We start from the raw sequence: 13,745 nt of genomic DNA on the forward strand, positions 1-13,745 counted from the left end.
GAAAAGCAATAAAAAATTTAAATAATAAAAAAAAGATAAAAAAGGGGACAGATAAAGAGGACAGATTCAAATAGAGAACAGTTCTGTGACTGCTCTTCAAATAAAGGATTGTCTTCTGTAAAAGGGGACACATTGGCATGTTAGTTTGTCAGTGATTTGGGCTATGCAACTCTCTATACACTTAGTTGGGAATGTGTCAGAGGACCAATTTTGGACAAGCCCTTGGGGGCCATGCTCCAGTAGTGGGTGTGTTGAAGGGAAAGGGGGTGAGGCAAAAGGGGAAAGGCGAAATCCCAGCAATCCCAGCATGTTTTCGCTAAAAGCAGTTACTTCCAGTAACTAGGCCTTAGGAGAGGCATTTCATTTTAACCTTATAGAATGGGGCGGGGGAAACTGAACAAAAGCTGGGAAACCACCAAACAATCAGTGGCCAGGGGGTGGGGAAGCGCATGAGGTCAAACTGGGACCTCAGAAGGGCTGGATTTGGCCCTGAAGTCTGAGAGTCTCCATGCCTGATTTAGCCCTTTAAATAGAAAACGGTATAAGGAATGCCCTGCCATACTATTCAATAGAAAAGCTTCAATTAAGAGGGAGGCTTCTTGCGATCTGGACCAGTATGGGCCAGTGGACAGAGTGTTGGATTTGGACTGGGGAGACCTAGGTTCAAATCCCTACACAGCCTTGAGGCTCAGTGGGTGACCTTGTGCAAGTCACTCTCGCTTTTCTAATCCACCTTACAAGAAAGCAAGGTAAACTAACTTACTTACTTTACAGAGGGTTGTTTTTTTTTTGAAGATAAAATAAAATGTGTGTGCTCCATGGAGAAAATGTAATAAATTATCCAGCCTCTCCCCCTCTATTGCTTGCAAAGAGACTTGGGGGTGATCCACACATGCATGGACAACCCTTGGTTTTTAGACTCTTGATTTCAACATACTTGATGACTGTCAGCTGAAATGCGTAAACTGACTTCATCAACAAGTGTTGCATCTGAGGTGATATCTAGGGGTGTGCACGGACCCCCCAATCCACTTCGTGGCCCGATCCAGAAAATCCAGATCGGGCCCGATCCTCTTCGCGCTGCTCTGACCATCTCCCGCTCCGCTTTGCCGCCGTCACTATATGGATGGTGGTGGCGGCGGCGGCAGCACAAGATAAGCCCCCCCCGCCCCCTTACCTTCCTCTGGCCTTCACTTCTGGCTTCAACCGGGGCCTCAATTGAAGCCTGCGACGGAGGAAAGTAAGCGTCCCTCCTCCCTGCTCCCTTACCTGCCGCTTCCGCTGCCGCCGCATGGATGGTGACGCCGGCAGCGGCAGGTAGGCCAGGCCCCTGCCCCTGCCCCCGCCCCCTTACCTTCTTCTGTCGCGGGCTTCAATTGAGGCCCCGGTTGAAGCCGGAAGAGGCCTCGGCCTTCACTTCCGGCTTCAACAGGGGCCTCAATTGAAGCCTGCGACAGAGGAAGGTAAGCGTCCCTCCCCCCTGCTCCCTTACCTGGTGCTGCCGCCACCGCCGCCGCATAGATGGCGGCGCCAGCAGCGCCAGATTAGTCCCCCTCCCCCCCACTTACTGGATTGAGGCGATCCTCTTCGCCTCGATCTGCAGCCCCCCTGACTCTCTTCACCTCTGCCTTTTCCGGAGGCGAATTAGGCCGCCTCGCTCCTGCTTCTCTGAACCGAAGAGAAGCGGAGCACGTCCCAAGTGATATCACAGTTCTAACTGTCATTGACTCATGCAAGTTATCACTTAATATTAACGTCAAAAGGTATTGCGTATATGTCACCCAGCCCTCTCACTGATGACTAATGTTTGCCTCAGTAGGTCCCAAAGTGCTCTTCTCGCTCCTGTTGACTAAATTTGTTTTTCAAAGCATGCTTTGAAGAGGCCACTGACACAAACTAAAGGGTGCTGTATTCTAACCATTGGTTGTACATGCTATTAGCTTGATGTTACTCTCATTCCCATACAGGATGGCTTACCAGCTCCAGTTTCTGTTTTCAGGAGCAAGGATAACATTGCAATCTCCCTTCAAACAGAAGATTTTTTTAATGTTTTCTGATACATACGCAGAAAAGACTCAATGTAGTTCTCATTCTTCCCTGCTTGAGCCAAAGTATCAAGGTTGAAACATGGAAGGAAATATACAGGTTCGTCGGAGCTTGACACCAGTTTTATCACAACACCGGTCTTAATATGCAGCATTGATTCATCACTTCCTTTTGTTTTCATCATATGCCATCAGTGAAAGGTTTTGCACTATTCTTTAATAAAAGTTAGTAATGATGTGAATAAATAGGGAAATTTGTAGTTAACGATAATGGCACTGGTAAAACATGTCTTTGTTACATTATGCCTAGACTACTGTATACCGTAGTTTTGCAAACCGTTCTGATAAAAGATACCACCTTGATTGTTTTTGCTGGTGCTGTTCATGGAGTTAAGTGCATGTGAATATATCTGCAAGGGGAGACAGGTACCAGGCAGGGGAAAGTAAGGTGAAAATGCACATGTGAAACTGCCTTTAGGCTATATGGAGTGAATTGGGTTAGAAAAGCAAGCAAGTTTAGTCACTAGACAGTGACAAAAACCACAGACAGGTGGAGTCTTTTAGCTATTTATTTACAGCTTTCAAGCTGAATCATCCCTGTACAGATGGCTTGGAGAATAGGTAAAAAGAAATAAAAACAAGGGGTGCAATCTGCCACTTTTAAATCTGATTGATTTTAAAATGAGAATGCAAAATATAACCTTCTCACCTAAATCAACTGGACTGAGAAGTGATCAATTTCTGCTTTAAAGTGCTTACCCTGGGCAGACTCTTGCCAAGGTTACTGCATAAAGATATCAGTAACAAAACAATTATTTTTTTTCCAAATATACAAAAACACTCATTTTCAACTATGCTACTCACTGCTTAAGAGATATTTTTAAAAATATGGTATGTACATCTGTTATTGTTGTTAATAACAATGCTCTTATTTATTTAAACTGCCTTACGTAAATACTTGTACAGAAGAAGTGTGCGCCAGAATCAGTAACATTTTATAGTGTGGAGGAAGATTTCTTCTTCTCCTTCCTCTTCCTTCAATGTTGTCTCCTCCCCCACCCACATATTAGCTTACTTTGCAACTCAATATCAGTTTAATTCAAAATAACAAAAACACAAGAAGAACCATGCTGGATCAGACCAAGAGTCCATATAATCCACACAGTGGCCAACCAACTGCCCACGGGAAACGTACAAGCATGTGTGTAACAGCACCCTCCTGCCTATGTTCCCCAGCAACTGGTGCACATAGGCATACTGCCTCTGATACTGGAGGTAGCATATAGTCCTGAGGACTAGTAGCTGAAGATAGCCTTCTCCTCCAGGAATTTGTCCAATCCCCTTTTATAGCCATCTAAAGTGGTGGCCATCACTACATCTTCTAGAAGTGAATTCCATAGTTTAACTATGTGCTGTGTGAAGAAGTACTTCTGAATCTCCCACCAATCAGCTTCATGGAATGACCCCAGGTTCTAATATTATGAGAGTGAGAGAATGTCGCCCTATCCATTTTCTCTACGCCATGCATAATTTTGTACACCTCTATCATGTCTCCCTTTACTCACCGTTTTTCTAAGGTAAGCAATCCCAGATGTTTCAGCCTTTCCTCATAGGAGAGTTGCTCCGGCCCCTTGATTGTTTTAGTTGTCCTTTTCTGCACTTTTTACAATACTGCAATATCCTTGTTTAGGTGCATTGACCAGAACTGTACACAATATTGTAAGTGTAGTCACATCATAGATTTGTATAAGGAGAATATGATCTCAGCAGTTTTGTTTTTGATTCCTTTCCTAGTTATGCCTAACATGCAATTTGCCTGTTTCATAGCAGTCACACACTGGGTTGATATTTTCATTGAGCTGTCCACCACAACCCCAAGATCTCTTCTTCGGTCAGTTACTGCTAGCTCAGATCAAAATCTCATTGAAATAGAGGTATTTGACAATGTTTTCAGATTTGGAATTTGTTGGGAATCCACATAGTGCACTTTTTCATATATCCTGCTTGAATGTGTAGTATTATGCACTTGGCCAGTGATGGGGAAGAGAGAATTATTATTATTATTATTATTATTATTATTATTATTATTATTATTATTATTATTATTATTTACTATTCTTATCATGTTTTGTCACAGTGAGTTTAGGTAGAATTGCTGATGGAATTAGGTATGAAACTGCATTATCATCAATGGCTGAATGACATTGTTAAGGTTGTCAGTGGCTATTTATGTTTTGCATTCACTTGTCTTGATGAATGAAGGGTACAAAAAATGAAACCTTAAAAAAATCTCATCTACTCTGCAAAAATAAAAGAACTATAGAATTAGCAACTTGCATAAGTAAATGTCTCCTGCCCTAATCTAATTTTTTTAAATCCATCAACGCCTTCTACCAAATTAAACAGGAGTCCTCCTCCTCCCAGCACAAAGAGATAAGAAGAGGGAAAGTTTCTTTGCACCTCCACAGGACTGAAGATTTCATCAGAGTATTGATTATGATCTTGAAGTTTAAAAGAACGTGTCTCTTTTATCTTTGCTGCTAGGATTCAAGTGATAAAGATAGAAAAGCATTTACTGCATGAGTTTTCATGCCTTGAAATAAAAGAAGAGTTGAACAGTTTGATTTGAGCCCTGTTTTTTGTTTCTTTGTTTGTTTTAAACTGATCACCATTCCTCTTTTTGCTACATACATTAATGACTGTGTTTTTTCCTCACAATCTCTTTCCTTGTCCTTAAAAAAACAAAGTATGATATGATATAATATAATAGGAGCTGCAATTCCCATAACTCTTAGGCTAAAAGAAAATTACTGAAGAGCTTTGGCACAGGGCTCATCTACACCAAGCAGGATATTCCACTATGCAAGTGGTATATAGAAGGAAGGATCTACACTACTGCTTTATAGTAGCACTGAAGTGCGCTGACAACTGTTGGTGCTCATGACACATCTACACCAAGCAGGATATAACACTATGAAAGTGGCACGAAAGTGGTATGTGGTATGCGTCAATGTGCCCCAACAGTTGTCAGTGCACTTCAATACTGCTATAAAGCAGTAGTGTGGCTCCAGCCTTTATTAATATATCGCTTTTATACCACTTTCATAGTGGAATATCCTGCTTGGTGTAGATGATACCTAAGAGTATTCATCACTTCTGCTCTTTCATGTTGGAACCCAAATATTTGAATGCCTTGCACCACATGACAAGTGTGTTACTTGTCAATACTCTGAAGGCTTAGAACCCATGTTCACAACCTTATTTGGTGTGTAGCCATTGTTTATGCTCATAGTGTGACAGACTTGTCCTTGTCTTGAGATATTACGATATAGGATTTGGGTATTCAGCTTTGATAATGGATAAGCAGGTAACCATTCTATGCCATAGCCCACTCTTTCCTCACCTACAGTTCTCCACTATTCAATTTCGTGTTCCAAATTACCTTCTAACTTCTTCCCACAGGGGTTTATATAGGTGTTTTCTGTAACAAAAACATATTTTGAACTCATGAAGTTGGAGTGTCTTGAGGGGGGAAATTTGGAGAGGGGGAACTGTAGGTGAGGAAAGAATTAACCATCCCTTCTCCCAATTTCCCTGTCCCAAAGCTACTTTTCTTCTTTTTTAAAAAAAATGGCAAAAAGGGGGATGTAAACCATGTACATCACTTTCCTTGGAGAAAGGGCTGAATAAAAATGTAATGAATAAACCTAATATGTACTTAATTCCTAAACAGCTTCTAGAATACATGCTTAGATGATTGGAATCTATAGCATTATGTTGTTATGGTATTATCCACAGTGGTATGCCCAAACAAGGAAGTTGCTTAGCAGCTTGTCCTGGCACTTTCCTTACAATAGTTGCTATTCCTATATCAGTGAGAGGGCAACTCTTGATAGTGGTGAAAAGCTAACTATGAAGTCCTTTTCCTGTTCCCCTTTCACGTGTCCCATCAGTTGAGGACAAGGAGGAATGAAACCCCTTTGGGCAGGGAATACCATGATAACTTTGAAACAGGCAGAAGGGTTATATAAAAGAAACTTTAAAAAGAGAGAGAGAGAGCTAAAGCGGTAGGAAATAGGAATTTAAGGTGTTGCCATTCTTTGGACAGTAAAATATTAGAACTTCCAACATTTTAGTCAATAGTTAGGCTAATAATATCTAGGTTTGAATCTGAACATGGCATCTGGCGTAGGGCACCAGTATATCAGTCAAGGCAAAGAAAAATGACAGAGCGACTGACTGGTGTACTAGCATTATGAGATGTACTCCCCAAAGGACCAGTCAACATGTGTAAATGCAAACTTTGAATCTCTATCTATCTATCTATCTATCCATCCATGCATCCATGCATCCATCCATCCATCCATCCTCCATCCATCCATCCATCCTCCATCCATCCATCCATCCGTCCTCCATCCTCCATCCATCCTCCATCCATCCTCCCTCCCTCCCTCCCTCCCTCCATCCATCCATCCATCCATCCTCCATCCATCTATACCAGTTGATTTTAATAAGCCCACAACAACATCAAAATACCCTCCATCTCAATGTATGAGAGGGGTAAGCTTGGCTCAGCTTACTCCCTCTCATTAAGCTGAGTCCATCCTTAGAGTTGCTGAAATTGGATGTATTGCCAATACAATTGGATGTATTGTAAAATGACAAATCATGATGATTTCCTCCTCCTGTTGCTGCAAGGATATTTCCTTTGGTGGTAGGCAGTGATGCTTGTTGTGCAAATGTTTGGGATCAGGGTATAAGTGAGAAAGGAGCAAGTAATTTACAAAACTAAACAAAATCTGTTCTCTAGTCTGAGAGCCGATGCTGGCATTTCAATTTCTTTCTCAAGTAGAGACCTGATTTCAAGCGGCTGAGGAAGGAAGTCTCAAGCAGATTCAATTTATGCAGCCTGGCTCTGAGTATCCACAGATCCAATTTTATTGCAGCCCTGGCCTCTTGGGGTTTGTTTGGATTCTAGTCACTCATATTTGGTTTTTAATAAAAAGGTCCACTAACCTAATATTTTCAGGTTTACCCTGAGCATTAAGGAAGCTTAACAACAAAGGACACTGTTTAGTATAAAACAGACCTTGGCAATTGCTGGAAGAACTCTTTTGTGTTTTGTTTGACAAATTAAAAGCCCATAGTCAATTCCACCCTCCTCATAGAACACTATTTTCACCACATACCACTAGTATGCATGTATATGTACGCGCACATGTACACACACATCACTTGTCCAGAATTTCTCTTGCCTTGCCTAATGTTCCATTTCTGGATGGGCTCAGAAAAATGAACTGTAATGTAGGTTGCATACAGCAGCATACTCCCTGAATTCAGGGCTTTTCTATAGTTTACAGTGTATAACTCTCATATGCGCCAGTCCGAGATCTTCGCTTTGGTCAGGGAGGGGGAAATGTGATCCTCCAGATGTTGTTGGACTGCTCCTCTTACATTGGCTATGCTGGTTAGGACTGATGGGAGTTGCAGTCTGGAGGGTCACATGCTAGCCACCACTGGTTTCATTTGTGGCAGCAAAAATTGTGGAACAGCTTGTCAAGGGTAGTTTGTCTGGTCTATTTTTTTTAAACCAGGCTCTTAAGACCCTTTCCTACCAGACAGATATTTTACTTGTTTGTTGTTTATTCGTTCAGTCGCTTCCGACTCTTCGTGACTTCATGGACCAGCCCACGCCAGAGCTTTCTGTCGGCCGTTGCCACCCCTAGCTCCCCCAAGGTCAAGTCTGTCACCTCCAGAATATCATCCATCCATCTTGCCCTTGGTCGGCCCCTCTTCCTTTTGTAGCCTATGATATTTTATGACACTGCTGCTACATCTGTGTTTTAGAGTTGTATTTCAACTTGTGTTATGATGTTTACTTTACTTAGGCCTTTGCTAGACCTACCGGTAAGTGCGCGATGGAGGAGGGGAGATCCCAACAACAACAACACCCTGCTATGACCAGTACACTGTTCTTCTCTTATGTGGGTTTTACTCTTGCACTCCTGGGTCCCCGAAGGTCAAAACAAACATTACTTTAAATTTACCGAGACATTACTTTTTAACTCTAGAGTCGGTGCAGCGCCTCTGGTCTGGATCGTAAAAGCTCCCCCCACTGTGCTAGGATCCCAACCTGGATTGGTCCTCCTGCACCTATCCTAGAGTAAAAATGGAGGGTGGGGGATAGCTGTAGCTGGTAGACACATATTTACAGTAATGTCTGTTTTGGTCATGAAATACATGTAAGAACGATGAAGGAAATTGCAGGGGAGAATCTTTTTCCCTTGCCTCCTTTGATCATCCATTTTCATGTCCAGCTGTTGAAGCAGTCTAGAGCTTTTTAAAAAATGATTTCTCAGAATGGATGAGGGAAAGTTATGAGAGTTATGACAATGAAATCTGGGGCTGATTCAGACAACCAGGAGCTACACAGCAGTTACATAACAGCTACTATGCAGTGTGCTTATGTCTGTGTGAAAAGACCTCTATAGCTGCCATAGGCGTGCACAAGGGGTGTGTCAGGTATGCCCAGGCACACCCTAATGTATCAAGCAGTAAGTGCCAAATTGAGTGGACCATTGACTAGGGATCCAGAGGGGGATCCAGACACAGTGGGAATGGCCCCCCAGCTGCCCTCCAACTGCTCCCCTCCTGCCACCTCCGATAGCGCGCCGTTGCTCCCAGCAGCAGGAACAAAAAGGAATTGCTCTGCTGGGAGCCACGCTTCAAAGAGGCCAGGAGGAGCACCCCCCAAAGGCTAACACCACCCCGTAAGCCCCTTCTCCAACCAGTGTCACCACAAAGCCCCACCATTGCTGGGGCTTGAGGAGCATCTCCTCCTTCCTTCCCTCCACCCTGCAACAGCCCTCTCACAGTCAGGCAAGCTGAATGCAGAGTAGGGCATCAGTGCCTACCGTGTTTAATTAATAAATACAGTGTTTAATAAATAAAAAATCATGTCCTTCCTGATAGAGTATTCAATAAATGTTCACCTTTGAAATAAATAAAAGTAGGTGCACACCCTAACGGAATGTGCTGCGCACGCCTATGATCGCTGCTAAACAGGCAATTAAGCGCAGACTTTCTGCTTCTCTTTTCTCCTTCCGAGCAGCTGCAAGGGTTGGTGACATTGGACTTAACAGGCAATCTGCCCTGTCCACCACCTTCCCCCAGTTACAGGTGTCACTTAGTATGCTTCTAAGAGGTTGGTGCGCTGCTTCCTTGTTATATGAATATTCTCTTGATCTGTTGTGAAGCTGTTATCTACCCTCTGCCTCCTTCTTGTGCTCTTTATGCTTCTGGAACATTCCCTATGGTCGCCACAGGATTTTGAGGTGAGCAGAAGGTAAAATCTCATGGGTGAAAGTGAATAGTAACAACTGCCCTCTTGTGGCTGGCCTCTCACCTTTACTACACCTCGCCAATTTGTTTTAGTGATGAGGAAGTGGTGATAATAAACTGGCGCTGCAGTTTATTATTATTCTCACTTATTTTATGAATTGAGCTTTTTTTTTTGTGGCAAGTACATGCTGTATTACTTCATTCCTCAGAACACACAGTCTGTCCCATAGTACTTGGGCAAACATGGCATTTGCAATATAAAATGTCAAAATCTGGTTATGAAACAGTTAGGATGGCTGTTCTTGCCTAAAATGTAGGTCAAAATTTAGTTCAAACTGTGAAATAGATAAAGCAGATGACATAAGCATTTCTAGGGCACATCTCTCAGTGCTACTTTTTTTTAAGCCTGTATATTGTAAAAAGCATGGCATTACGATCTGTGTGAACAGAAGGCCTGTGTCGTGCATTTGATTGTTCCCCTGCCACTTCATTCAAGAAACTCACTAGTTGACTATATCCACCCAGCACTGTCCTCATGTCAGGATGTAGACAAAGGGAGAAGATGAAAAGATACCCTTCCACCCACCCACCCTGGCAGACAAAAGGCTGGTGCCCAGGACAGCTTCTCAAATTGCCAAATGTGTCCAAGGACCGAAAGGTTTGCCTACCTCTGCTCTAGGGGAGCAAGTAGTATTACGAAAACGCAGCAAACCCAGAGGCCTCAGAGAGGGGCAGGAATACTGAACCCTTCTGACCATTCACATCCATCACTCCTAACAAATAAGTTGGACCAGCAGGACCATTAGGCAGAGTGAGGCAGATGCCTCAGGCAGCTAATTTTGAGGGTCATAATGGGACAGCAAATTGTTAGTGATTCAGGTTGTTGTTGTTGTTGTTATTTACTGCCATTGAGGGTGAGAGGTGCTTGTGGGCTTTTCTGCCCCAGGCACCAAAAATCTAGGGCCAGACCCTTGTGCACCCCAGGTCCTTCTCCTTCCTGCTTTTCATTCCTCCACTACAGTCATGTAAATATAAAAGTTGGTTTGCACTGTACAGCATCCATTTGATACTTTAGGGGAAGTCTTCCTTATCTTTCCAGCAACCACGAAACACCCTAAAACTAGACACATGCCCAGTGGGATGATGGGCCTTTTCCCTTTGAGCAGCAGTCTGTCTGCTTTTGAATCTTCCCTCTTTTTCAAAAGCGGTTTACCACATGACATTGTGTGTCATGTGTGTGTGTGTCTGCTGTTTAAGAAAATATGCCAACTGGAACTAACTATATGGTCCCTTTCTTTAATAAGATGAAGACAGAATTTGATGCACAAAAAGAGGGAAAAACAGCTTTCCCTTAGATTTCATTTTGTTGGCCCATTTTTGTGAAGCACCTCGCCTTAAAACATGGTGAAAGCTATAATGAGTGCTGTAGCTGTCTGGCTGATTTTACAAGGTTTATAAAGCTTTAATCCCTCAGTTAGAGATTTAAGGCATACTTCTGTCACATTCTATAATCTCTGAATTGAGGGAGCTTCTTTGAGTTGGGAGTGAGAAAAAAGCATTTTAGGATTCCACCCTCTCATCTGATTCTAGCAAACAGAATTATAGGAAAACATATTTTTTAACTGCTAGTGTGGGAACTTCAAAGGGCTAATCTACACTTGCATGCTCAGCTCACTTAACACAGTCTTTCCCAACATGGTGCCCTCCAGATGTTTTGGACTTCCACTCCCATAAGTCTTAGACAACATGGCTAATGGTCAGGAATTCTGGAAGTTGTAGTCCAAAACATCTGGAAAGCTTGGACTGCTTACCCATGTTGGAGAAGGTTGACCTAATGACTCTTGCTCAGGTGAAGGTGTGAAATGGCTTAATTTAAGGGTATTCAAAGAAGCATTAATCTCTTGCTTTACATACGCAAGTCATCATTTGATTTGTGCTTAGAATGTGAGGAGGGCCTTCTCCACTGTGGCACCCCAGCTGTGGAATGAGCTCCCCAGAGAGGTCCACCTGGCGCCTACACTGTACTCCTTTCATCGCCAGCTGAAGACCTTTTTATTCTCTCAGTATTTGAATAATTAATTTTAACTTAAATTTAAATTTTACTGTTCTAACTCTGTATTTTAATCTTATATCAATTTTTGCTGCGTGGTTTTATCCTGGTTGTGCTTTTTATACTGTATTTTGTATTTGTGTTTTTAACCTGTTGGGTGTTTTATTATAGTTTTAATTTTTGTGAAGCACCCATAGAGCTTCGGCTATTGGGTGGTATAAAAATGTAATAAATAAATAAATAAATAAATAAATATTGAATGGCTCCAAATTGTATAAAATTGGTCAAATGTCTAATCATAGAATCATAGAATAGTAGAATTGGAAGGGGCCTATAAGGCCATTGAGTCCAACCCGGCACACCCCTTGTACACACCTATGCTCCTCTAGTTCCTCTTCTGTGTCCCTGGAGGATCAGGAAAGATTCCTAGATGTCCAGAGATCCACATATGGGTAGGAAGGGCTGATGCAACCATAATCACACACAAAAAAGAAACCTTAAGGAAACAATTGAACCTGAAAGACTCAACTTTAACCTGATTGACACAGCACATGCAAGAAAATGGTAATCTACAATATTTCCCTCACCAGTATGCATTGAGTTATATCATTTCATTAATGCAATCCCTCTCCTGCCCTGCCGCAAAATTGCAAAGTGCAATGTAATGACACAGAATTCTTAACATTCGGAGGAGTGTAAAGGTCAATTCAAAAATTAGACAAGCTTTTTCACTAGTTAGACAAAGGCCACATCAAAGAGGTTCCTAAACTGGAATTCATTTACGTATCTCTTTAGCTGGAGAAATGAAGACAGGGAGTGAGGGCATGAGAGGATAAAAGGTTGTTTTTATACTGTTTATGTTTTTGATGGTTTTAAATTTTGTATACTTTTTTATGTTCTCTGTTTTTAAGTTTTGTAAACCACCAAGAGAGCTTCGGCTATGGGGCGGTATATAAATGTAATAAATCAAATCAAATCAAATCACCCAGAGAGAGGAAAAGGAGAGTGATAAAGATATCCCATTTCTTCTATTCTAAGACGTACTTTTTCCCCCATATAAACATCTCTAAAAATGGGATGCGTCTTAGAATCGCAGGTGTGTCTTAGGGTTTTTTTTTTTCTGTTGGTGGTACTGAAATTAGTGTGCGTCTTACAATTGATGGCGTCTTACAATCGAAGAAATACGGTAGTTAAAGAGAAAATGCTGCCCCCAAGGGGTGGAGGATCATCAGATTCCAGTCAGGTAACAGATTTTAATACTTGAAGAAGTGAGATTTCGTAAGAATGTGGTAGGCTGGTGCTTTTTCTCAATATAAGGGTTCCAAATGTTTGTGCTAGGAGTGTATGTTCTCAAGGAGAACTGAGGAATGTTTGGTGCTAATAAGAAAACTGAGCTGGAGGGATAAGCCATGCCACTGGCACAGTGATGAGCTCGCATGAAAAATGCTGAATAGTGTTGGAGAAAAGTAAACATTTGGGGTTTTGAGGGAACATTCCTTGTGAACATTTTATGCATTCATGAAGTACCGAAAATGACTGACTATGTTCAAGTTCTGGGGGGAAAATAAAACAATTATAAAGGTGAGGAGCTGCTTACAATAAATTGTAATATGAAGGACGCCTAAAACAACTATAGAAATGACCATACGTTTATTATATTGGCTCAGTTCAGACAACACATTAGTCAAAGCAGTGTGAAAACTCCACTCAACGGTTGAGTTTTTAGGGGGTTTTCCCCACACAACATGTTCTACCTTCACCATTGTGTGACTGTGGGCTACTGTGGAGTTGAGTAAACTCCCCTGTGATGTTTGATTGATAGTTCCTCCAACCTCTATCCTCCCCCGGTCCTCCCAATGGTATCCCATTAGCCATTGCTGCAAAACAAACAAACAGCAACAACAACAAAAAAACAATCCCAGTGACTCTCCTAGAGGGGCACTCACTCCTTTTGCTGCTCTTGCCGGGGAACTCTGTAGCCAGTGAGAAAAGTCAACTTAATGCAACGGAGAACTCCATGGAGCCTGCCACACAACACAACGGTTGTGCAGCAACTCTCCTCTGCACAATGTGGATATTGTGCATGGACTGTTTTCCCAAAAAAACCTCCACCATTGTGTGGAGTTTTTCTGCCAGACAACACATTTCTCAACGGTGGTGTAAAAACTCCACCATGGCGTTCAAAACCACAGTTGAGAAACATGTCTGAACTGAGCCATTGTCAGATTAACATCAACATTTTACAAATGCAATGGAATATCAAATGCACATAATTCTCAGCAGAGACAACAGATGATGAACTAATCACA

Source organism: Elgaria multicarinata, chromosome 5 (assembly GCF_023053635.1).
Source record: "Elgaria multicarinata webbii isolate HBS135686 ecotype San Diego chromosome 5, rElgMul1.1.pri, whole genome shotgun sequence".
Classification (NCBI taxonomy): domain Eukaryota; kingdom Metazoa; phylum Chordata; class Lepidosauria; order Squamata; family Anguidae; genus Elgaria; species Elgaria multicarinata.